This window comes from Bos javanicus, unplaced genomic scaffold, assembly GCF_032452875.1.
Source record: "Bos javanicus breed banteng unplaced genomic scaffold, ARS-OSU_banteng_1.0 tig00001692_1, whole genome shotgun sequence".
In the NCBI taxonomy this organism is placed as follows: domain Eukaryota; kingdom Metazoa; phylum Chordata; class Mammalia; order Artiodactyla; family Bovidae; genus Bos; species Bos javanicus.
In genome coordinates, this window is record NW_026893637.1 from 527,830 (window position 1) to 541,845 (window position 14,016).

Here is a 14,016-nt window from a genome sequence, read left to right on the forward strand (position 1 = left end):
GATAACTGATTAGGAATGGGTAGAATCTCAAAAGTCTTTTAAAAACTTTGTGGATATGATGTACTTGCATGAGAATTTATTTTCAAGTTGTAGAGAGAGCTAGGTTAGATACAAATGAGTTGTCAATGTTGAGGATTCTTAAGATGGGTTCATAATATAAAAAAGAAAAATAGCATAGTTCTATGACTCAGTTGAAAATGCCCAACAAATAAACCTAAAAATATTATGTGCTAGAAATTCTTATAGAAAGATCCTAACATATTTGCTTGTTGTTGTTTTAAACCTACTTCTTGACAGCTCTCTGAAAATTCCTGGATAGGGCATGCACAGTATACATGTCAGAGAACATAACAGAGCAGGAAAGTGAAAGATCACTTTCTGGTGTGAAATAAGCAGGGTCTTTAATAAGACCAGCCAACCCTCAAAGTTTCCCTCTGCATCAGAAGCCCTATCCTCCAACCAACCAGACTTGTATTATTGACAAATAAAACTTCAAAAATTAACACAAATGTTTCTGTTTTACTCTTATTATTGGAACAAAAGTTGTGAATGTGGATTATTAAAATACTTGGAGTCTGCAGCAACATGGATGGACCAATAAATTATCTTACTAAGTAAAGTAAGTCAGACAGAGAAAAACAAACATATATAATCACTAATATGTGGTTTATAAAAAAAAATTACACAGATGGACTTATTTATAAAACAGAAAAAGACTCACAGACACAGAAAACAAACTTATGGTTACCAAAAGAAAAAGGGGGAGGGGAGGGAAAATTGGGAGTTTGGGATTAACAGATACAGACTACCAAATATAAAATAGATAAACAACAATGATCTATTGTGTAGCACAGGAAACTATACTCAATATCTTATAATAACCTATAATGAAAAGTAATCTGAGATGGAAAATATACATACACATGAACACACATATATATGAACTGAATCACATGACTATATACCCAAAACCAATACAACATTGTAAATAAACTATAGTTTAATAAGATAAGCAAGCAAACACTTCATTGTCAATATTAATCATTAACTAGGGAATTATGATTTAACTCCTTCACTTTTGCACTGTGATCTCCTCCCTTCTCAGCTTCTCAAGAGCATCAGCCATATTTCTCTCTTCAGTTGGGTTATTAATAGCACATATAATATCAAGAAAGAGCAGTGAGATTCTCTGTAATTTAGTGAGTGACCTTACTAGTTCTTGCATTCAGGTTATTACCTATCTTTCATTATTTTTGGCTAAGACATTTTACAACTCAAAATAGAGAAGTTGACTCACACAAAATAATATCAATGTCAACAATGTCTGGCCATAGAAATTCAAATTGTGTCAGGTGAAATGCAAGTAATGATAGCCCTTTGGATACTTGACTAGTTTTGCATCAACTTATAAATTCATTTTAGCACCCCTTACTGATGATAAATATGTGGTGAACTGTTGCCTGAACTGATGGTAACATCTTACTGGTTTCTACATTAAATATTAATAATAAATTCAATAGAATCTTTGACATGTGTCCATTCATCATTTGCATAAAAATTCAATAATATTCTCTTTTAAAATATATCCTTTTACAAATGGTAAACTTTAAAGAAACTATAGAAATAGATCCATTCACAGATACCCACTGACTGTTTTAAAAAATTCAATGGTACATGAAAAGATCTTAGAAGCTTTTAGACAAACAATAAAGATTAAGTAAATTTTTAAAAATATGAATTCAGTCATATGATTTCAACTTTTCAACAAATATGAATACTACCTTTGCAGGTAAAAAATGGATGAGAAAATACAATTGTCTTATGGAATTACATAAAGTAAAATTCAAGAGGCAACTAAGGAATAAATGTCTGTATAACATAAGAATGTCCAAGATTTACACTTGACTAAAATGTCTATAGATTAAAATTTGTATAGATTAAAAAGAAATGACCCACAACTTCCTATTCATTTATTTAAAATATACTATTTGTAATTATACATTTGCTTATTTTCTTGTTTATTTCCATTGTCTGTCTCTTTCCTTAGTCTCCAGCCTCACTGAGGACAAAGGATGTTTTGTTCACCACTAAATACATAGGGCTTCCCTGGTGGCTCTATGGTAAAGAACCCACTTGCCAATGCAGGAGATGTGAGTTTGATCCCAGTGTCAAGAATTTCCCCTGGAGAAGGAGACATATTGCAGAAACCCACTCCAATATTCTTGCTGGAAAATTCCATGGACAGAGGAGCCTGGCAGGCTACATTCTGTGGGTTTGCAAAAGGGTGGGGCATAACTTAGTGACTAAACAACAACAAATGCATTCTCCATAGTAAGTTTTGTCCAAGTCAGACCTTTTAGAATTAGGACATAGTAAATATTTTTATATGAATAAATTTATGAGACCATTTTATTTTTGTTATAGTTCTTTCTAAAATATATTTTCTGAAATATACATATGGAAAATTCAATCAGAAAAAAGCATATCTTTTTACAAAGGAGTTCGCCTTACAAAGATAAATTGGGAAATTGTCTGCACATCTGCAAGAGATGCGCAGATGCCCCATGGGGGTATGTGAGCTTCCTGGAAAAAAAAAAGCATAGGAGTAAAGCATAGGAGTCTTTTCCAGGCATCAGCCAGAAATTATAATGCCCTAACAAGCTTATTTTTTTCCTCCCCAGGAAGAATTGTCTTAAATCCTGGGTCTACTCACTGAACTTTTAATTCTAGCTGTAGGGTTCTCAGTATTTCCCATGGCAGCTCACTTCAGTCTCCCTCAGCTAACTGATTCTGCCCTGTCCTGACAAATGAGCATTATATACTCCATGTCCATAGTCATCATATACTCCATTTCCTCATAGTCTCCATGTCCCATGTCTGATCTCAGTGCTTTGGATGTTGATGCAATAGGGAAATATAATTAAGAACTTTGGCATATTTATTTATTAGGTAGAAACTGAGAAATTGAAGCTATGATTTACATCTTTGGTAAAGTATACTGATGGGAAATTTCTATATTTTTAGAGATATTGAGACCTTTTCTATATTACACGTTTTGTCAGGATTCTCCTTAAATGCCAATTTAACATCAAGCAGAATATTCAAAAGCAGAGACATTACTTTGCCAACAAAGGTCTGTCTAGTCAAGGCTATGGTTTTTCCTGTGGTCATGTATAGATGTGAGAGTTGGACTGTGAAGAAGGCTGAGCACCGAAGAACTGATGCTTTTGAACTGTGGTGTTGGAGAAGACTGTTGAGAGTCCCTTGGACTGCAAGGAGATCCAACCAGTCCATTCTGAAGGAGATCAGCCCTGGGATTTCTTTGGAAGGAATGATGTTAAGGCTGAAACTCCAGTACTTTGGCCACCTCAGGCGAAGAGTTGACTCATTGGAAAAGACTCTGATGCTGGGAGGGATTGGGGGCAGGAGGAGAAGGGGCCGACAGAGGATGAGATGGCTGGATGGCATCACTGACTCGATGGACGTGAGTCTGAGTGAACTCCGGGAGTTGGTGATGGACAGGGAAGCGTGGCGTGCTGCAATTCATGGGGTCACAGAGTCAGACATGACCGAGAGACTGAAATGAACTGATACATATATATGTATATATGTCACTTTTCTATAGAGACAAAGGCAAAATATCAGAGAGACACATATTTATTTTTTAGAAGTGGAAAAACTGCATGCTAAAAAAAATCTCAAAATTAGTTCAATTTACGAAATATATCTGTAACAGTGGAACTCACAAGTTCTCTCGTAAGATTTTATGCAATTAGAGATGGATTACTGCATGGAAATTCCAGGTTTTAAAATTCTGACTTTATCTTAGGTGTGAAGCCTCATCTTATAAGAAATCTGTCTGATGAGTTAAGCAGCTGGTAAGTTAAATCCAGTTCGTAATTATAATAGTGATTTTCCTTAAAATGAACATTTGAATCATTCTGATTGTATTTATGATCTAAGCCTTCTAACTAACCTTTGAAAAATTCCAGAAACTTTAAAATGCTATTTTTACTATTTGGGAAAACCTGGCTTCAACTATCATGACTTGTGATTTGTACATGAGCTCTTAAAATTATCAGTGCCATGTCTCTCAGCAGCTCTCAAAATATTGCTAGATTTATTTGTCTTTTCATATTTCAAAAATTTAATCATATTATTAGCTCTTTGGATTCCATTATGGAAAAAAGTTTAACATGAAGAAGAATGCCCTGGCCCAGCAGATAAGTGGATGGTATTGCAGTGAAGGAACTGAAGATATATTTAAAAAAAATTAAAATCAAAACACCAGTATGCTTCTAGTCTTATGGACTCTGTGGGAGAGGGAGAGGGTGGGAAGATTTGGGAGAATGGCATTGAAACATGTGAAACATCATGTATGAAACGAGATGCCAGTCCAGGTTCGATGCACGATGCTGGATGCTTGGGGCTGGTGCACTGGGACGACCCAGAGGGATGGTGTGGGGAGGGAGGAGGGAGGAGGGTTCAGGAAGGGGAACACATGTATACTAATTAAAAAAAAAAAAAAGAACACTAAGATTATGCAGAAGCAAAAATATATGATGAAATTTTCAAAGAAGCTATTTGAATGGATAGTATTTAAGTGGTATGTTTCTTTTTCCTTAGTTGAGATGAAGAAAAATTATCAAAGGGAAACATAAATATCTGTCTGATTCAGATCAGTTCAGTTCAGTTCAGTTCAGTTCAGTCGCTCAGTCCAGTTCAGTCGCTCAGTCGTGTCCGACTCTAGGACGCCATGAATCGCAGCACACCAGGCCTCCCTGTCCATCAATAAGGTTAATTAATTCAAAAGAAAGAAAACAAAAGCGTTAACTGGCTGAAATAAGCAGTACATTTATCTTCAGAAATGTGGAAAGTCAGCTCAACCCAGACCAAAGAGAACGATTTGGCTTAATGACAGGATATTTCCCCACAGTGAGCAACCCCAGCCTTCAGGTAAGAAAGAGCAGATTGTTTACGGCAGGGAAACTCTGCTATGTCTTATCCATATTTATCCCATGTTACAATATTACATATTTTAAATAAGCGATTCAAAATATATAGTAAGAATAATACAGTGTACCCATTGATAGGACAAATATAATGTCAATGACAAGGAATATTTACTAAATGTTTTATCTTAATATATACCAGTTTCTGTCTTAAGCTGTTATATAAGTGGACTCATCATATCTTTACAGCAGATCCCAGAGTTAATTACAGTATTATTCATTTTATAGATAAAGAAGCTGAGGTTATATATTTTATCTGTGATTATGCTCCAAGTGAATTTTGGAGCATCTCATTCTATGTAGGTCCAGAACTCATAACCTTAATTACTAGAATCTACTACCACTCAAATAGTGTGAGGACCTCTTAAATTTATAACACTATGGGGGTTCCAAGAGGAAGGAGGGGAAACTAACATGTTTTTGAGCATCAAGTTCTGTATATGTAAGCTTATTTACATTCCACAGTAATCCTGTAAATTAGGCACTGCATGCTTATTTTAAGGAAGAAGGAAAAAGTATTTGAGGAGGTGAAGACTCTTGCATTTGAGTATCAGAGCTATGTCTGAACACAACTCTTATCTCTGAAGTTTCTGATATTAATATTAATAATATTTCCTATCTTGTTCAGGGAAGGATAGTACAAGGTACAGTTCCTGAGATGGTGTACTCACATTTTCTCTGGGGCCTTGATCTTATAGTTAGTAATCATGTGTGTGTTATTTGCTCAGTTGTATCTGACTCTTTGTGACCCCGTAGACTGTAGCCTACCTGGCTCCTCTGTCCATGGAATTCACCAGGCAAAAATATTTATTGAAGTGTGTAGCCATTCCCTTCTCCAGGAGATCTTCCCAACCCAGGGATTGAACCCTGGTCTCCTTCATGGCAAGCAGATTTTTACCATCGGAGCTACCACGGAAGCCCTTAGTAATTGTTGAGGATGGCCAATAACTATTAAATATATAGTACTTTCCAGATATTGCTTTAAGAAATTTCATATTTAGAAACTAATTATTCAAAAAATCACTATATAAAGAGATATTATCTTTACCTTGATTTTACAGAGAAGTAAACTGAGGCACAGGAATTGTAATGAAATTGCCACTGTATTTGTTACTTTTTATAGTTTCAATGTATCAAGCAGAGAAGGGAAGGCAGGAGAGAGGTAAACAGATGTCTTCCCCAAATTAATGGAGAATCAGAAGTCACACATTATTGGAATCTGGGGAGATCTTCAGCGATTATCTAATCACTTTTATTTTATGAATGGGAGCCTGGGATCCTAGGGAATGAGCAATTAAGCAACAAAGTGGGAGGAAAAAACTAGCTATTTTGCCTACTTACATAGTGTATTTACCAGATGATTACATGAATACAGGTATAACTGCTTCTATTTTAGAGAACCGAAGAGATTCCTCTATATAGTCATGCAGATTGTGTAGGTGAATTCTCTAAGAAATTAAGGGAAGAAGTGCTACATCTTGTTTATTGTATTGTGTTTGGGGGAACTATTTTGGAATTAGAGGAACCCATTTCTCAGTATATTATTTCCAAACTAGGCAACTATAATTACAGTCTGATAAGATGTAACTCAAATAACTTCTGAATGTTAATTTATTTTGAAAGAGGAAATAATCTTACAAGAGAAATATAGACAAATAGGAAAAGCAGAGTTGTAAATATATTAACCTAGAGATGCTACAAATAAAGTTTAAGAAATATGAAAGTTTCATGGAGTATTTCACATGAAGGAATTTTTTCCTCTTAAAAGTCAAAAGGGCTTCCCTGGTGGCTCAGAGGTTAAAGCATCTGCCTGCAATGCAGAAGACCTGGGTTTGATCCCTGAGTCAGGAATATCCCCTGGAGAAGGAAATGGCAACCCACTCCAGTATTCTTGCCTGAAGAATCCCATGGACGGAGGAGCCTGGTGGGCTACAGTGCACAGGGTCGCAAAGAGTCAGACACTACTGAGCAACTTAACTAACTTAAAAGTCAAAAAGGATTACGAGTCCACTCATAAAAATGATTTGTTCTTCAGTTTTATCATGAATTACCTGACTAAAGGATGATTATTTATTGTATTATTCCTTCAAAATTATAGCATATTGTTCACTTTCCAGATTTTTATTTAATTGATATTTATTTAACATTGACTCTGTGCCAGCACTGCAAAACCCACCCACACACCCTACACCAAGTTTGTGATTTCATTAGAAACCACTTAATCAAGCAAATTCTATAGTTACCCCTATTTTACATCCTAAATTGGCACATTATATGTCACCCTACTTAACACTATTAAGATTATCTCTCTTTTTTTAATTCTTGACAAATATAATTTCTTGCTTCCTCACAAAATAATTTAAATTATATAAAAACTGGAACTTTGTCTAATTTATCACTGTATTCTTAGCTCTTAGAAGAATATTAGCACTAGATATTCAAAAGACTCATATTAAATGAAAATGATTTCAGTGGGTCTCAAAATAACTTGTCTTTAAAAGGCATTAGTGCCATTTAAAGTAGATATTAGGTTTCCATTTTCTCATCAATGATTCGTTTCATTGGTTTTGTCATTTCAGATAACTTTCTTGAACATCAGATCATGGAAGATAGAAATAATGTTACTGAATTTATCCTCTTAGAACTTTCTATGGACAAGAAAGTCCAGATCCTCTGCTTTTTATTTTTCTTATTCTGTTACCTGGCTATTTGCTTGGGGAATTTGATCACTGTGATTTCTATTACATGCAGTCAGCTAATCACCCAGCCCATGTACTTCTTTCTTAACTGCCTTGCACTCTCAGATCTCTTCTGCACCTCCACTGTGACACCCAAACTCATGACTGACTTACTGATGGAGAAAAAGGCCTTTTCCTATAAAAACTGCATGACACAGCTTTTCACCACCCACTTCTTTGGGGGGGGGGATTGAGGTCTTCATCCTTATAGGGATGGCCTGTGACTGCTATGTGGCCATCAGCAAACCTCTCCACGACGCCATCACCATGAACAGGCAAAAACGTCACTCAATTCTTATAGCGTCGTGTGCAGGGGGACTTCTTCATTCTCTTGGTCTCTTTCTTCTTGCAATTGTTTTACCTTTCTGTGGCTCCAGTGAAATAGATCACTATTTCTGTGATGCATATCTTTTGTTGAAACTAGCCTGCACTGATACACACAAAATTGGCTTTTTTGTCATTGCCAATTCTGGCTTGATGGGACTGGTGCTCTTTGTGGTTTTGATGGCCTCCTACATTTTGATTCTGTATAATGTGTGCACATATTCTGCAGAAAGCCACCATAAAGCACTTTCCACCTGTAGTTCCCACATCACAGTCCGTGATCCTCTTTTTCACACTTGTCATCTTTGTTTACATTAGACCTGCCACAACATTACCAGAAGATGGTGTTTACACTCTTCTACACAATTATTGTCCCCATGCTCAACCCGCTTATCTACACACTTAGAAACATGGAGATGAAAAATTCCATAAGAAGAGTTTGGTGCAATAAAAAGGTTCTGGGAAGGGAGGTTAATGATTTGAAGGTCATTCATCTCTGACGCCAGTGACTGTCTTCTCATCACTCCCTCTGTTGCTGATTCTCTCCTGCTAATGGGAAAATCAGTCAGAATGTGTAAAAGCCAAGCCTCCAACAACAGCTTGCCTTCAGTGGTTCCTTCTTTATTTTCTTCTCAATGCGTTTACCTTGATTTCACTTTTCACTAATAATCCCCTTTGTTTAAAAAAAAAAAAAAAGAAAGAAAAGAAAACTTTTTACAGAGTAAAAACACACTGAAAAATCTGGAGGGAGAGTGATCCTGCCTGTATTGAAGGCTAAACCTGGGGGAGACCTAGCTCTCAAAATACTTGGCCTCAAGGTATAAAAGGTAATAATATGTTAAAAGGTAAAAGACAGTTAAAGAATCCACCGGCTAATGCAGGAGACACAGGTTCAATCCTTGGGCCAGGAAGATCCTCTGAAGAAGGAAATGGCTACCCACTCCAGTGTTTTTGCCTGGGAAATCCCGTGGAGAGAGGAATCTGGTGGACTACAGCCCATGGGGATGCAAAATAGCTGGACATGATTTCAGTGACTAAACAAAAACAAAAAGGCAGTTATAGGAAAATAAGAACAATCACATACTGCAAACTCCTTTCAGAACTATATACCTAGCTTCGTATCCTACAACTCTAGATTTCTTTTAATCAAGTACCTAGAGATTTTTTTGTGTGTATTTGTGAACTGCTATTATTTTACTTAAGTGAAAAGAATATATAGATCTAAATACAACATAGTGTAAAGTCCAACCTAATAGTCTACATGGCAAGTCTTACAGTCTGAAAAGCAAGTCACTGTGTGATCTGTTTGTGAAGTAACATTGTAAGTATTGGGGAAAATATATGTGTTTATATATATATACAAACTCATGCTATTTTAACTGGGTTTGACATTAAGTATACATGATCAAGGAGTAAACTACAACTGACTTTGCTACAAAAAAGAAGAAAATATAAATCCTTTAGTTCCTCAAAATAGATGATTTATCTCAAAGTAAAAGACTTTCACTTACGATTTAAATTCAAGTGTAGAATAATCCTAAAATAATATTTGACAAAATATAGATCAGACTCAGTGATGGGAATATATATATATTCTGCTGCTGTGCTTAGGTGTTTCTGACTCGGTGGCCACATGGACTGTAGCCCACCAGGCTTCTCTGTCCATGGGGATTCTCCAGGCACAAATATCAGAGTGGGTTGCCATGTTTTCCTCCAGGAGATCTTCCCAAGCCAGGGACTGAACCCAGGTCTCCCACATTGCAGTCAGACTCTTTACCAACTGAGCCATGAGGGAAGCCCAAGTATACTGGAGTGGGTAGCCTATCTCTTTTCCAGGGGATTTTCCTGACCCAGGGATCAACCAGGGGTCTCCTGCATTGCAGGTGGATTCTTTACCAGTTGAGCTACCAGGGAAGTCTAATGTGTATACATCCATACCTATAAGATTTTCATGATTTTCTAGTGCAAAGTATACATTTTGTTTGAAATACATTTTTAAGATTGCTGCATTTTCTTATGAAAATGTGCATAGTTTTGGATATAAAATGTAACTATTAATAGTATAGATTTGTATTCTATATAATGAGTTAAACTATATTTAATACTATAGATTTATTTTAGGTAATAGGATATTTTCTAATGTTTCTCTCTCAAATAATGTAATATTTTGTAGAATTAATAGGACAGATTATGAATTTTAAAGAATCATATTATTAATATGTCATAAAAATGTTGTTAACTGTTCTCCACACAAAGATAGGCCATATTAATATTTGGCTATGTTATGTGTGTGTCTCCTTCAGAATTTTCCACAGTTTATTGTGATCCACACAGTCAAAGGCTATGGCATAGTCAATAAAGCAGAAATAGACATTTTTCTGGAACTCTCTTGCTTTTTCGATGATCCAGCAGATGTTGGCAATTTGATCTCTGGTTCCTCTGCCTTTTCTAAAACCAGCTTGAATATCTGGAAGTTCATGGTGCACATATTGCTGAAGCCTGGCTTGGAGAATTTTGAGCATTACTTTACTAGCAACAAAGATCTGTCTAGTCAAAGCTATAGTTTTTCCAGCAGTCATGTATGGATGTGAGAGTTGTACTCTAAAGAAAGCTGAGGGCCAAAGAATTGATGCTTTTGAACTGTGGTGTTGGAGAAGACTCTTGAGAGTCCCTTGCACTGCAAGGAGATCCAACCAGTCCATCCTAAAGGAGATCAGTCCTGGGTGTTCATTGGAAGGACTGATGTTGAAGCTGAAACTCCAACAATTTGGCCACCTGATGAGAAGAGCTGACGCATTTGAAAAGACCCTGATGCTTGGAAAGGTTGAGGCGAGGAGGAGAAGGGGACAACAGAGGATGAGATGGCTGGATGGCATCACTGACTCAATGGACATGGGTTTGGGTGGACTCCGGGAGTTGATGATAGACGGGGAGGCCTGGTGTGCTTCAGTACATGGGGTCTCAAAGAGTCAGACACGACTGAGGGACTGAACTGAACTGAATATGTATGTGTCTTATTTTTGTACTTGCAAGATACTTTGCAAATATTATTTTGCATATTTTGCTTAATATTTAAATGTCAAAAAAGAATGGTGTTTCAGAATTGTAAATAATAATCTTAAGGAGGCAGAAGTTATCAAAGTAACTGAATGAATATGTTGTAAATAATGTAAATTAACCAAATCTTACTTATTTTCCCAATTGAATTATCTCAAGTGGATCAGTTGTTTGGAGTTACATTTTCATAAAGATCATCCATTAATCTTCCCAGATAGTTGCAAATATCTGGTAATAACTGATATTTTTCAATATCCCCATCTCTGTGTTTGCTTATAGTGTTTAATAGCCTTCCATAGAGACCTCAGCTCTGCCTTCATGTGTAAATTAAGCATAAACCATAATCCATGACCTTCAGCCATGAACTACAGAGTTTAATATCAGATATTTTAGGTAAGGAATTTTTTAAAAAGATGCTTACAATATATGCCATTCTTATCTCTCTTGTTAATAAATACAAGTACTAGGAAATTAAGAGCCCAGAATATATTGCTTCATTTCACAGAGACATCATTCATACAAATCTCTCTCTCTCGGAATGAGGCTTAAAATAAGACATTATTCTGCCTGCCTTATTCAGTCTGGATTCATGAGCAGTTCAGGTTGTGGGGTGGTGGTTGCTTTTCGTTAGTAAATCACACTGTATGAGAAAACTCATATACTGATTTTAATTCATATTACGTGGGGATTTCTTATGTTATGTCGGTTCAGTTCATTTCAGTCGCTCAGTCGTGTCCGACTCTTCGTGACCCCATGAATCGCAGCACGCCAGGCCTCCCTGTCCATCACCAACTCCCAGAGTTGACCCAGACTCACGTCCATCAAGTCGGTGATGCCATCCAGCCATCTCATCCTCTGTCGTCCCCTTCTCCTCTTGCCCCCAACCCCTCCCAGCATCGGAGTTTTTTCCAAAGAGTCAACTCTTTGCATGAGGTAGCCAAAATACTGGAGTTTCAGCTTTAGCATCTTTCCTTCCAAAGAAATCCCAGGGCTGATCTCCTTCAGAATGGACTGGTTGGATCTCCTTGCAGTCCAAGGGACTCTCAGGAGTCTTCTCCAACACCAAAGTTCAAAAGCATCAATTCTTCGGTGCTCAGCCTTCTTCATGGTCCAACTCTCACATCCATACATGACTACAGGAAAAACCATAGCCTTGACTAGACGGACCTTTGTTGGCAAAGTAATGTCTCTGCTTTTGAATATGCTATCTAGGTTGTTCATAACTTTTCTTCCAAGGAGTAAGCGTCTTTTAATTTCATGGCTGCAGTCACCATCTGCAGTGATTTTGGAGCCCCCCAAAATAAAGTCTGATACTGTTTCCACTATTTCCCCATCTATTTCCCATGAAGTGATGGGACCAGATTCTGTGATCTTCATTTTCTGCGTGTCGAGCTTTAAGCCAACTTTTTCACTCTCCACTTTCACTTTCATCAAGAGGCTTTTTAGTTCCTCTTCACCTTCTGCCATAAGGGTGGTGTCATCTGCATATCTGAGGTTATTGATACTGTCCCGGCAATCTTGATTCCAGCTTGTGTTTCTTCCAGTCCAGCATTTCTCATGATGTACTCTGCATAGAAATTAAATAAGCAGGGTGACAATATACAGCCTTGACGTACTCCTTTTCCTATTTGGAACCGGTCTGTTTTTCCATGTCCAGTTCTAACTGTTGCTTCCTGACCTGCATACAGATTTCTCAAGAGGCAGGTCAGGGGTTCTGGTATTCCCATCTCTTTCAGAATTTTATACAGTTTATTGTGATCCATGCAGTCAAAGGCTTTGGCATAGTCAATAAAGCAGAAATAGATGTTTTTCTGGAACTCTCTTGCTTTTTCCATGATCCAGCAGATGTTGGCAATTCGATCTCTGGTTCCTCTGCCTTTTCTAAAATCAGCTTGAACATCTGGAAGTTCACAGTTCGTGTATTGCTGAAGCCTGGCTTGGAGAATTTTGAGCATTACTTTACTAGCATGTGAGATGAGTGCAATTGTGCAGTAGTTTGAGCCTTCTTTGGCATTGCTTTCTTTGGGATCGGAATGAAAACTGACCTTTTCCAGTCCTGTGGCCACTGCTGATTTTTCCAAATTTGCTGGCATATTGAGTGCAGCACTTTCACAGCATCATCTTTCAGGATTTGAAATAGCTCAACTGGAATTCCATCACCTCCACTAGCTTTGTTCGTAGTGATGCTTTCTAAGGCCCACTTGACTTCACATTCCAGGTTGTCTGGCTCTAGGTCAGTGATCACACCGTCGTGATTATCTGGGTCGTGAAGATCTTTTCTGTACAGTTCTTCTGTGTATTCTTGCCACCTCTTCTTAATATCTGCTGCTTCTGTTAGGTCCATACCATTTCTGTCCTTTATCGAGCCCATCTTTGCATGAAATGTCCCCTTGATATCTCTAATTTTCTTGAAGAGATCTCTAGTCTTTCCCATTCTGTTGTTTTCCTCTATTTCTTTGCATTGATTGCTGAGGAAGGCTTGCTTATCTCTCCTTGCTGTTCTTTGGAACTCTGCATTCAGATGCTTATATCTTTCCTTATCTCCTTTGCTTTTCACTTCTCTTCTTTTTACAGCTAAGTCATACAGTGACTCACTTAGTGGCTCAGTCACACACTTGATAATGTAAGGAACAACACTTCTTGAAACAGGCAATATTGAAAACAATAGCAGTAATAGTAGAATCATAAGTAAGAAGTTAAGTCAAGAAATTCTATTAGGTGTAGCCCAGTGACATCTCCATGTCATCTGACTTAGTTTGCTAAATGACTATAGCTTGCTGTTGATATCCTGGTTGTAGTTCCTGAGCATCTGATCTTTATTCAAAGGCTGGTTATTGAGATAAATTTTAGAAACAAACTCAGAATGTCCTTTTTAACAACTTAAT

General features: G+C 37.1%; 1 protein-coding gene and 1 pseudogene across 1 annotated transcript in view; both read left to right on the top strand.

The window, feature by feature from the left end:
• The window catches only part of LOC133243974 (liprin-alpha-1-like), a 333,694-nt gene that overhangs the window by 292,383 nt on the left and 27,295 nt on the right, over positions 1–14,016 (top strand). The gene's annotated exons all lie outside the window — the stretch shown is intronic.
• LOC133243966 (olfactory receptor 4P4-like) lies at positions 7,496–8,574 on the top strand (annotated as a pseudogene).